The sequence below is a fragment of the Lithobates pipiens genome, unplaced genomic scaffold (genome assembly GCF_037356315.1).
Source record: "Lithobates pipiens isolate NorthernLeopardFrog02 unplaced genomic scaffold, aLitPip1_a1.2 Scaffold_28, whole genome shotgun sequence".
Classification (NCBI taxonomy): Eukaryota; Metazoa; Chordata; class Amphibia; order Anura; family Ranidae; genus Lithobates; species Lithobates pipiens.
The window spans coordinates 220,648,523-220,661,501 of record NW_027507789.1 but is presented as its reverse complement, the minus strand read 5'-3'; the positions used below and the strand labels follow the sequence as shown (position 1 = coordinate 220,661,501).

The 12,979-nt window shown below is 45.9% G+C and overlaps 1 protein-coding gene across 11 annotated transcripts in view; it reads right to left on the bottom strand.

Moving 5' to 3' along the window:
• The window catches only part of BCAS1 (brain enriched myelin associated protein 1), a 129,247-nt gene that overhangs the window by 85,509 nt on the left and 30,759 nt on the right, over positions 1-12,979 (bottom strand). The window lies entirely within an intron of this gene.

The following is a 12,979-nucleotide window of genomic DNA, read 5'->3' as shown; positions in this document are numbered from 1 at the left end:
AGGATAATGAATTTTATTTCTGCTTCCCTAAAAGATAGCAGAAAAAGGGGTAGATCCCCTCCCTCTGCTGAAATCCCTCTCTCAGACAGTTGTTCTGAAAATGAGGAGAGATCCCTATCTTTAGAAAGGGATCATGAGCAGTCGGATCAGTCAGAGGATGAGGAGTTAGTCCCCTCCTCCCAGGCACTCAGAAAGCAGGTGCAGTATTACACTGAATTGGTGCGTACCACATTCAGAATGCCTGCTACTGAAGTCGCTACATCCTCTGTCTCTTCCCTGGGAGTCAGGAAAGCCCCACAGACTGCCTGTTCCTTTCCAATTCATCCTTTAATGGCTGACTTGATGTATAAGGACTGGGGACATCCCGATAAACTGTTTTCTCCTCCCAAGAGGTTTTCTATGTATTATCCCGTGGAGGAAAGTTTCACCAAGAAATGGGGGGCCCCATCTGTTGATGCGGCTATCTCTTGTGTGAATAAAAACCTAACTTGTCCTTTGGATAATGCGCAGGTATTTAAGGATCCAGCTGACAAAGGGCTGGAAACCTTGTTAAAAGCCTCCCTTTCCATGGCCGGCGCTGTGGTGCAACCTACAGTCGCAGCCGTGGGGTTGTGTCAGTTCCTTAAGGAACAGGTTAAACAGATGTTTGAACTCCTTCCCAATGAGAAAGTAGAGAAATATGCAGAAATGCCTCACATCTTATGTTTCATAATTGATGCGATTTTGGATTCTGTTCAACAAGCATCACGTTTGTCCCTCATGTTGGTACACATGCATAGGGCTCTATGGCTAAAGAATTGGGCTGCTGAGATGTCATGCAAAAGCATTTGGCTGGGTTCCCGTTTAAAGGGGAACGGTTGTTTGGAGAGGAATTAGATAAATTCGTCCAAAATATTTCGGGAGGTAAATCTACACTCCTTCCAGTCAAGAAGAGTAAACGTCCTTCATTCAGGCGTACTCTTTCTCCCGAAGCATCAAGCTCTAAACAGTGGCGACGGCCTTCCCAGCCCTCCTCGGCTGGAAAGCCTCAGGGCTGAGCCCAGGGACAGAAAAAGACTTGGGGGCGGAAGCCTGCCAAGCAAACCCCCAAGACCTCCTTGTGAAGGGGCGCCCCCGCTCGGCCGAGTGGGGGGAAGGCTCCTGCAGTTTGCAGGCGCCTGGCGGGTAGAGATTCAGGACAAATGGGTGATCTCTTCAGTATCTCTGGGCTACAGGCTAGAGTTTCAGGAGATTCCACCTTCTCGCTTTCTAAGGTCAAAGATCCCCAGGGATCCGATAAAGCAGAAACCGCTATTTGTGGCCTTAGATCAATTACTATCCCAGGGTGTGATAGTAGAAGTGAGCCCGAAAGATCAGGGTTCAGGTTTTTTATTCGAATCTCTTCACCGTTCCAAAACCAAGCGGAAGTGTCAGACCTATCTTGGATCTGAGAGACTTAAACCGGTTTCTACACATCCAGACCTTCCGGATGCAGTCAATACGCACTGTGCTCTCCTCCCTACAAGGAGGAGAATTCATGGCATCAATAGATATCAGAGACGCATATCTTCATGTGCCAATATTTCCCGCACACCAGAAGTTTCTGAGGTTCGCGGCAGAGCAGCGCCATTTTCAATTTGTGGCCCTGCCGTTTGGCCTAGCCACGGCCCCCCGAGTCTTCACGAAGATTCTAGACCCTCTCTTAGCAATCTTAAGAGTTCAGGGCATAGCCGTCATGGCTTACCTAGACGACTTATTTCTCGTAGAGAGAACTGCAACATGCCTAAGTCGCAGCGTCACCAAAACGCTAGAACATCTGGGCCACCTAGGTTGGATTATAAACCTAGAAAAGTCATCTTTACAACCGACCACCAGGTTGGATTACCTGGGTCTGATTATCGACACCGCTCAAGGCAGGGTGTTCCTTCCAAAGCCAAAGGCCTTGGCCATTGGAGATCTGGTGCGCCTGATTCTGGGCAGAAGATCTTCCTCCATTCGGTTGTGCATGAGACTGTTGGGAAAAATGGTCGCCTCTTTCGAGGCCGTTCCATTCGCCCAGTTCCACCCAAGGCCCTGCAAGGATGCATCCTTGCGATTTGGAACAGGAAGCCCCAATACCTGGATCTTCCTATGCGTTTATCCCCCCGGGCACGCAAGAGTCTTGTTTGGTGGTTACAAACCAGAAATTTGCTAAAGGGCAAAACATTTCTTCCCCTCTCATGGAAGATTGTCACAACGGATGCCAGCCTGACAGGCTGGGGAGCCGTATTAGAGGGAACATGCTCGCAGGGAAAATGGTCTGCGACCGAAAGTCTGTTGCCCATAAATATCCTAGAGTTTCGGGCAGTTTACATGGCACTCAGAGAGTGGTCTCACAGACTGCGAGGCTTCCCGGTTCGGATTCAGTCCGACAATGCCACCGCGGTGGCTTATATCAATCACCAGGGCGGTACCAGAAGTCTGGTGGCCCAAAACGAGGTGAATCGCATACTTGTCTGGGCAGAAGAGCATGTTCCGTGCCTCTCTGCAGTCTTCATCCCAGGTGTGGAGAATTGGCAGGCGGATTATCTCAGCCGCCAGCAGTTGTGCCCAGGAGAATGGGCTCTGCACCCCGATGTGTTTCGAGACATATGTTACAAATGGGGCACTCCAGACGTGGATCTTTTTGCGTCCAGATTCAACAGGAAACTGGACAACTTTGTGTCAAGGACAAGAGATGCACTTGCTCAGGGGTCAGATGCTCTGACGGTTCCCTGGAATCAGTACAATCTGATCTATGCCTTCCCCCCGAACCCGCTACTGTCACGGTTCCTGGGAAGGGTCAAGAGGGAGGCGAAGTCGGTCCTTCTAGTGGCCCCGGCTTGGCCCAGGCGACCATGGTTCGCAGAAATCATGAAGCTAGCAGTGGGCAGGCCATGGACCCTCCCCCTCCGGCCGGATCTGCTCTCGCAGGGCCCAATTTACCATCCTGCTTTACGCAGTCTGAATTTGACGGTCTGGCTGCTGAGACCCACATTTTAAAAGACCGTGGTCTTTCGGGGCCAGTCCTTTCCACTCTGGTCAATGCCAGAAAGCCGGCCTCCAGGCGTATCTATTACAAGATCTGGAGGGCATATGTTTCCTGGTGTGAACCCAGGAGATGGCATCCCAGAAGGTATGTCATTAACAGAATCTTGGCCTTTCTCCAATCAGGCCTTGAATTGAATCTGGCCATAAGCACCATCAAGGTGCAGATTTCGGCCCTGTCGGTCTTTCTTCAAAGACCGCTTGCATCACATTCCCTGATACGGGCCTTTATCCAGGGGGCTATGCGGATGAGACCGCCAGTCAGACCTCCGGTATGCCCATGGGATCTGAATTTGGTTCTCTCGGCCTTAGTAGCCCAACCATTTGAACCTTTGCATCTTGCTTCGTTAGTCCTCTTGACAAAGAAGCTGGTCTTCCTAGTAGCCATATCCACGGCTAGAAGGATATCAGAATTGGCAGCTCTTTCTTGTAAAGAGCCCTATTTAATTATCCATAAGGACCGGGTGGTTATGCGTCCCAACAGGTCCTTTCTACCTAAGGTGGTTTCAGGTTTTCATCTGAATCAAGATATAATCCTACCATCCTTTTTTTCCAAATCCTCAGTCCATAGAGGAAGAATCCTTACACACTTTAGATGTGGTTAGAGCAATCAGTCTTTATCTTCAAGCAACTGCTCAGATAAGGAAAACTGACTGCTTATTTATTCTGCCAGAAGGCCCTAGAAGGGGTCAGGCAGCGTCAAAGTCCACTCTCTCGAGATGGATTAGACAGGTTATTTCTCAGGCCTATAGCTTAAAGGGGAAGATTCCTCCTTTTCAGGTGAAAGCGCACTCTACTAGGGCTATCAGTGCTTCTTGGGCAGTGCATCACCAGGCCTCCCTGGCTCAGATCTGTAAGGCTGCGACTTGGTCATCAATCCACACATTCACCAGATTCTATCAGGTGGATGTCAGAGGGCAAGAGGATATCGCCTTCGGGCGCAGTGTACTGCAGGCTGCAGTTTAGGTCCTCAGGTCCCTGGCGGTCTATGCTTATGATCTGTGTCTCCCTCCCCTCAACCTGAGCATTGCTTTGGGACATCCCACTATGTAATGAAGCTCCTGTGTCCCGTGATGTATGATCAAGAAAATGGGATTTTTATATACAGCTTACCTGTAAAATCCTTTTCTTGAGAGTACATCACGGGACACAGGGCTCCCGCCCCTCTTGGGTTTTACGTGGTTCTTATTGCTTTGCTACAAAACTGAGGTGCCATAGGGGAGGAATTCTCCTTAATTAGGGTCAACCAGTGTCCAATCACCAGAGGTGCCTATATAACCCACTATGTAATGAAGCTCCTGTGTCCCGTGATGTACTCTCAAGAAAAGGATTTTACAGGTAAGCTGTATATAAAAATCCCATTTTCTTCTAATGTTAATGAGTAGTCACGAGTCTTGTTAAACTCACTTCCGCAAAAAAGTTTTATCCCTATTGTGGGGTCACCAGTACGGTATTTGTATAATGAAATCATATCCCCTCTCAAGCGTCTCTTCTACAGAGAGAATAAGTTCAGCGCTCACAACCTTTCCTCATAACTAATATCCTCCAGACCCTTTATTAGCTTTGTTGCCCTTCTTTGTAGTCGCTCCATTTCCAGTACATCCTTCCTGAGGACTGGTGCCCAGAACTGGACAGTATACTCCAGGTGCGGCCGGACCAGAGTCTTGTAGAGCGGGAGAATTATCGTTTTATCTCTGGAGTTGATCCCCTTTTTAATGCCAATATTCTGTTTGTTTTGTTAGCAGCAACTTGGCATTGAATGCCATTGCTGAGCCCATCATCTACTAGGACCCCCAGGTCCTTCTCCATCCTAGATCCCCCCAGAGGTTCTCCCCCCCAGTGTACAGATTGCATTCCGATTTTTGCCACCCAAATGCATTATTTTACATTTTTCTACATTAATCCTCATTTACCATGTAGTTGCCCCTCCCCCCATTAATATGTTCAGATCTTCTTGCAAGGTTTCCACATCCTGCAGAGAAGTTATTGCCCTGCTTAGCTTAGTATCGTCCGCAAATACAGAGATTGAGCTGTTTCCCCCATCCCCATCCTCCAGGTCGTTTATGAACAAAATAAATAGGATTGGTCCCAACACAGAACCCTGGGGGACCCCACTACCCACCCCCGACCATTCCGAGTACTCCCCATTTATCACCACCCTCTGAACTCGCCCTTGTAGCCAGTTTTCGATCCATGTGCTCACCCTATGGTCCATGCCAACCGACCTTATTTTGTACAGCAAACGTTTATGGGGAACTGTGTCAAATGCTTTTGCAAAATCCAGATACACCACGTCTACGGGCCTTCCTTTATCTAGATAAACCACGTCTACGGGCCTTCCTTTATCTAGATACACCACGTCTACGGGCCTTCCTTTATCTAGATACACCACGTCTACGGGCCTTCCTTTATCTAGATACACCACGTCTACGGGCCTTCCTTTATCTAGATACACCACGTCTACGGGCCTTCCTTTATCTAGAAACACCACGTCTACGGGCCTTCCTTTATCTAGATACACCCCGTCTATGGGCCTTCCTTTATCTAGATACACCCCGTCTATGGGCCTTCCTTTATCTAGATAAACCACGTCTACGGGCCTTCCTTTATCTAGATACACCACGTCTACGGGCCTTCCTTTATCTAGATACACCCCGTCTATGGGCCTTCCTTTATCTAGATACACCCCGTCTATGGGCCTTCCTTTATCTAGATACACCACGTCTACGGGCCTTCCTTTATCTAGATACACCACGTCTACGGGCCTTCCTTTATCTAGATACACCCCGTCTACGGGCCTTCCTTTATCTAGATACACCACGTCTACGGGCCTTCCTTTATCCACATACACCACGTCTACGGGCCTTCCTTTATCTAGATACACCACGTCTACGGGCCTTCCTTTATCTAGATACACCACGTCTACGGGCCTTCCTTTATCTAGATACACCACGTCTACGGGCCTTCCTTTATCTAGATACCTCACGTCTACGGGCCTTCCTTTATCTAGATACACCCCGTCTATGGGCCTTCCTTTATCTAGATACACCCCATCTACGGGCCTTCCTTTATCTAGATACACCACGTCTACGGGCCTTCCTTTATCTAGATACACCACGTCTACGGGCCTTCCTTTATCTAGATACACCACGTCTATGGGCCTTCCTTTATCTAGATACCTCACGTCTACGGGCCTTCCTTTATCTAGATACACCACGTCTACGGGCCTTCCTTTATCTAGATACACCACGTCTACGGGCCTTCCTTTATCTAGATACACCACGTCTACGGGCCTTCCTTTATCTAGATACACCCTGTCTACGGGCCTTCCTTTATCTAGATACACCACGTTTACAGGCCTTCCTTTATCTAGATACACCACGTCTACGGGCCTTCCTTTATCTAGATACACCACGTCTACAGGCCTTCCTTTATCTAGATACACCACGTCTACGGGCCTTCCTTTATCTAGATACACCCCGTCTACGGGCCTTCCTTTATCTAGATACACCACGTCTACAGGCCTTCCTTTATCTAGATACACCACATCTACGGGCCTTCCTTTATCTAGATACACCCCGTCTACGGGCCTTCCTTTATCTAGATACACCACGTCTACGGGCCTTCCTTTATCTAGATACACCACGTCTACGGGCCTTCCTTTATCCAGATACACCACGTCTACGGGCCTTCCTTTATCTAGATACACCGCGTCTACGGGCCTTCCTTTATCTAGATACATCACGTCTACGGGCCTTCCTTTATCCAGATACACCACGTCTACGGGCCTTCCTTTATCCAGATACACTACGTCTACGGGCCTTCCTTTATCTAGATACACCACGTCTACGGGCCTTCCTTTATCTAGATACACCACGTCTACGGGCCTTTCTTTATCTAGATACACCACGTCTACGGGCCTTCCTTTATCTAGATACACCACGTCTACAGGCCTTCCTTTATCTAGATACACCACGTCTACGGGCCTTCCTTTATCCAGATACACCATGTCTACGGGCCTTCCTTTATCCAGATACACTACGTCTACGGGCCTTCCTTTATCTAGATACACCACGTCTACGGGCCTTCCTTTATCTAGATACACCACGTCTATGGGCCTTTCTTTATCTAGATACACCACGTCTACGGGCCTTCCTTTATCTAGATACACCACGTCTACGGGCCTTCCTTTATCTAGATGGCAACTCACCTCCTCATAGAAGGTTAATAGATTGGTTTGGCAAGAATGATTCTTCATGAATCCATGATGATTACTTCTAACGATACCGTTCTCATTACTAAAATCTTGTATATAGTCCCTTATCATCCCCTCCAAGAGCTTACATACTATTGATGTTAGGCTAACTGGTCTGTAATTCCCAGGGATGAATTTTGGGCCCTTTATAAATATTGGTGCTACATTGTCCAATCAGCTGGTACCATTCCAGTCAGTAGACTGTCAGTAAAAATTAGGAACAATGGTCTGGCAATTACTTGACTGAGTTCCCTAAGTACCCTCGGGTGCAAGTCATCTGGTCCCAGTGATTTATTAATGTTACGTTTTTTAAGTCTAATTCTGTCTTCTGTTAGCCATGGAGGTGCTTCCTTCCTGATGTGTCATGAGGATAAACACTGCAGTTTTGGTTACTGAAGCCCCCCCAATCCCTCGTGAAGACTGAGGAGAAGAATAAATTAAATACCTTCACCATCTCCCCATCCTTTGTAACCAGATGTCCTTCCTCATTCTTTATGGGGCCAATATGGTCTGTCCTCCTTTTTTACTGTTTATGTAATTAAAGCGGAGTTCCACCCAAAAATAGAACTGCTTTTCGGAATCCCACCCCCCTCCGGTGTCACATTTGGCACCTTTCAGGGGGGAGCAGATACCAAATACAAGTATTTCGCTCCCACTTCCGGACATAGATACCCAAGCTACCCGTACGTGTATCTATGCCACTCCCCCCCCCCCCCCTGCTGTCTTCTGCAAGACACACAGATCCCAGGAGACAGCAGGGACCAGTGGGAACGCACAGCGCAAGTTGCGCATGCGCAGTAGGGATCCAGGCTGTGAAGCTGCAAGGCTTCACTTCCTGATTCCCTTACCGAAGATGGCGGCGGCAGCACCCGAGTGCCGAGGGACAGATCGGTTTTGGGTGCCGACATGGCAGGCGCCCTGGACAGGAAAGTGTCCATATTTTAAAAGTAGTTGTAGCTGCTGACTTTAAAAAAATAAAAATAAATTGGCAGAACTCTACTTTAAAGAATTTCTTTTGATTTCTCTTACTCTCCTCCACTATATGCCTTTCGTGTTCTATCTTAGCCCCCCTGATTGCACCCTTACATTTCTTGTTGTATTCTTTGTAAAGTTGGAATGCTGATGATGATTCATCAGCCTGATAGACACTGATATGCTGCACTGATGGACACGGATATGTTGCACTGATGGACACAGATATGTTGCACTGAGTATCAGTGTAAATGTCCCCTTATTGGAAATCTGGTTATCGGCTTTCCTTTCCTTTAAAAATAAATTGGCAGAACTCTACTCTAAAGAGTTTCTTTGGATTTTTCTTACTCTCCTCTGCTATGTGCCTTTCGTGTTCTATCTTAGCCCCCCCCCCCCCACTGATTGCACCCTTACATTTCTTGTTGTATTCTTTGTAAAGTTGGAATGCTGATGATGATCCCTCAACCTACTGGACACTGATATGCTGCACAGAGTATCAGTGTAAATGTCCCCTTACTGGAAATCCGGTTATCAGCTCAGACAGTGACAGCACTGAGAAAAGGAAATGCTGACAACTGGCATTTGTTTGCATGTGATTGGCTGTGATTTAAAACAGTTGATCACATGGTAAAGAGCCACGCCATTGGCTCTTTACCCCGATGGGTAATGGACCATGTCACCACCAACCGCCGAGCTCTCCGTCCCGGGGAGCGCGTACAAATGGGCCGATCTGAAGGACGTCACATGACTTCCATTGAGGATATAGTAAAGCCACTGCCCGGCCATCATTCTGCTATAGTGAAGGGGTTATATATATATATATAAAAAAAAAAGAATATATAAAAAAAAAAAGTTTAAAAAACTGTCCATTTCAGTTTCGGTTTTCGGCCAAGCGCATCCCAAATTTTCCGTTTGGGATTGGCTCCAAAATTCACAATCTCGTTATGTTAGTCTTGCCACACACACACACACGTTACACTCCAATAGTGCAATCTCCTTCAGATCTAACAACAACTATGTAGTGCAAGGGCCAGCCTGACTGTGTGATTGGATAGCTTAGGTGTTTCCTCAAATGACATACTTTTTTGACTATAAAATCGATTGCACAGAGAGATTGTAATATGTATTGTGACCCTTAAGCCCCGTACACACGAGCGGACTTTTCAACATCCAAAGTCCGAGGGACTGAGTCCGTCAGACTATCCGATCGTGTGTGGGCTGCAACGGACTTTAGCTTCGCTAAAGTCTGACGGACTTTAGAAATGAAGCATGCTTCAAATTTTCCCCACGGAACTCCGCCGGACCCGGTCCCTTCGAAAAATTTGCTCGTGTGTGTGCTACTCCGACGGACTAAAACCGACGCTGGGGCAGCTATTGGCTACTGGCTATGAACTTCCTTAGTCGAATCCAGTCGTACGTCATCACGTTCGACTCCGTCGGAGTTTGGTGTGATTGTGTGTGGCCAAGTCCGCTCGGTCGAAAAGTCCGCCAGAACTCTGTCGGAACTCCGGCAGAACTCCGTTGGAAGTCTGTCAGACTTAATTCCTCTCGTGTGTACGCGGCATAAGACTTACCAAAAACTGTATAATTGGAGGACAGCCCTCAACAGCTTAAGCCTGGTACGTGCTACTCGTTTTTTTTTTTCCTTCAACCCTGCGAAAATACTGACAGCTCCAGCTGGAGCCGCTGTACTAACAGTCCGATGTTAGTACATCAACACAACATTCGACCTTTCCTTGTGTTGCTTTATTCCATTTGTATTCATTCAGGCGCTTGCACTTCATAGCTGATGGTAGATCCAAAAAGGAGATCGTACAATCAGATTGTACCGTCTATGGTCACCCTGAATGTTCTGATTGCTTAGGATCTGTTTTTTTTTGTTTTGTTTTTTGGAGTTGGAGAAAATGGCAAAGTAGAGTTCGGGAACATGTTGTGTACGATTGTAGCATGTTTTGTGCGATTGTAGCATGTTGTGTACGATTGTAGCATGTTTTGTGCGATTGTAGCATGTTGTGTATGATTGTAGCATGTTGTGTATGATCATAGCATGTTGTGTATGATTGTAGCATGTTGTGTACGATTGTAGCATGTTGTGTATGATTGTAGCATGTTGTGCATGATCATAGCATGTTGTGTACGATTGTAGCATGTTGTGTATGATTGTAGCATGTTGTGTATGATCATAGCATGTTGTGTATGATTGTAGCATGTTCTGTGCGCGATAATTGAGCCGATTATTTCTATTCCGATTTCTATGATTTTTTTTATTGGGTCTGAATAATGACTGAATCCGTCCAATCAGACACGTGCAAAGCGCGGCAAGGTAATGCCAACAATCAGATTTCAGTTTTGCCCCTGCCCACATTTGCCAGGAGGTGAATTCTGATTGCTCCCCCCCGATGAATCCTGAATCTGGGATTGTGTTGCAGAATATCCACATTTCAGCACAAAGGGAAGTCAGGAATGTGCGGCACAATAGGCGACACACGCCATGTACATACGTGACATTTCTGCATGTTAATGAGTCCGGGCTGATGTATAGTGGGAGGGATTGTAAAACGGGGGTCATTAATGTAGATCTCGGATCACTGTGGCCCTTTGTTTTGCGGACGGGGCTCCATAGCTGGGAGGTGGACTGTGTTATGGGAGATAACAATCGCCCTCCTATATGTATGTGTGAGGACACGCCGAGGTCACGTGATCCCCGATCATACAGGACGGGGGCCCCTATCCTCATCTGCTCCAAAATTATAGAGGTCCCAGTCCACACCTATGGAGGATCTACTATGGACAGGAACACAGTGCAGCCCATGTACTGGGGACAGACAGTCACTTAAAGCAGAACCCCGGGCCAAAAACAACAAAGATAAAAACGCCTTCCAACTAAAAGATAAAAGAAATAAACCAGCTGCTGTTGCAATATTCACATTTGATCCACATACACTATATTACCAAAAGTATTGGGACACCCGCCTTTACACACACATGAACTTTAATGGCGTCCCAGTCTTAGTCCATCGGGCTCAATATTGAGTTATATATATATATATTACATAAATACAAAAAAATATATATATATACTAAAAAATACTATATATCTAAGTATTTATGTAAAATTGTATTTATATGTGTGTGTGTGTATATATATATATACATGCACGAAAATACATACATATACACACACATATAAATACAATTTTGAAATAAATACTTAGATATGTAGTATTTTTTTTGTGTATATATATATATATATGTTTGAGTGTGTATATATATATATATATATATATACATGTTTGTGTGTGTATATATATATATATATATATATATATATATACACACACACACACGAACATACATATATATGCACACACATATAAATACAATTTTTACATAAATACTTAGATATATAGTATTTTTTAGTATATATATATATATATATATATATATATATATATATATATATATATATATTTTTTTTTTTTTTTTTTTTTTTCATAAATACTCATATACATAGTATTTTTTTTCTTTATTAGAGTAGAGGAAGCTTGGAATGATATTTATATTTAATTCTTAGCTCAGCAATTTCCTCACACAGAAGCCCGGGCAAAGTCATTATGTAATAAAGGAGCACTCCGTCTCTTCCATCTCAGGAGCCTCTAATGTTTTCCCCACACACATCAACACTTCCTAAATGTCACCATGAAGTTTCTGTGTCCGTCTTGGCCGGGGCCCGTGTTTGCTCACAGTGTGCGGAGTGTTGTGCCGGATGTGTGACTGACTCGTTCTACTGGAAAATCCACTGAGCCTCGGAGGGGAGCGCAGTATTAAAACAAAACCCTCTGTCAACAGCCCGGTCTATGTGATTGTAATCTACTGTAATGATTTCTCACAGGGAAGACTGCTGGCCCCGGATTCTAGAGATACAGTATATCACTAAAATAAAAGAATCTGGTTAATCCAATTAACAAAACATGCTATCTTTACACCAAACCAGTACAAGAGGATAAATAGCCTATCCCTTCACTAGAGAGCGGTGACATCACTGAGAATGCAGCCTATCCCTTCACTAGAGAGCGGTGACATCACTGAGAATGCAGCCTACCCATTCACTAGAGAGCGGTGACATCACTGAGAATGCAGGCTATCCCATCACTAGAGAGCGGTGACATCACTGAGAATGCAGCCTATCCAATCACTAGAGAGCGGTGACATCACTGAGAATGCAGGCTATCCCATCACTAGAGAGCGGTGACATCACTGAGAATGCAGCCTATCCAATCACTAGAGAACAGTGACATCAACCAGAATGCAGTCTATCCATTCACTAGAGAGCGGTGACATCACTGAGAATGCAGCCTATCCAATCACTAGAGAGCGGTGACATCACTGAGAATGCAGTCTATCCCTTCACTAGAGAGTGGTGACATCCCTGAGAATGCAGCCTATCCAATCACTAGAGAGCGGTGACATCACTGAGAATGCAGCCTATCCAATCACTAGAGAACAGTGACATCACTGAGAATGAAGCCTATCCATTCACTAGAGAGCGGTGAGGTCACTAAGAATGCAGCCTATCCATTCACTAGAGAGCGGTGACATCACTGAGAATGCAGCCTATCCAATCACTAGAGAGTAGTGACATCACTGAGAATGCAGCCTATCCCATTACTAGAGAGCGGTGACATCACTGAGAATGCAGCCTATCCC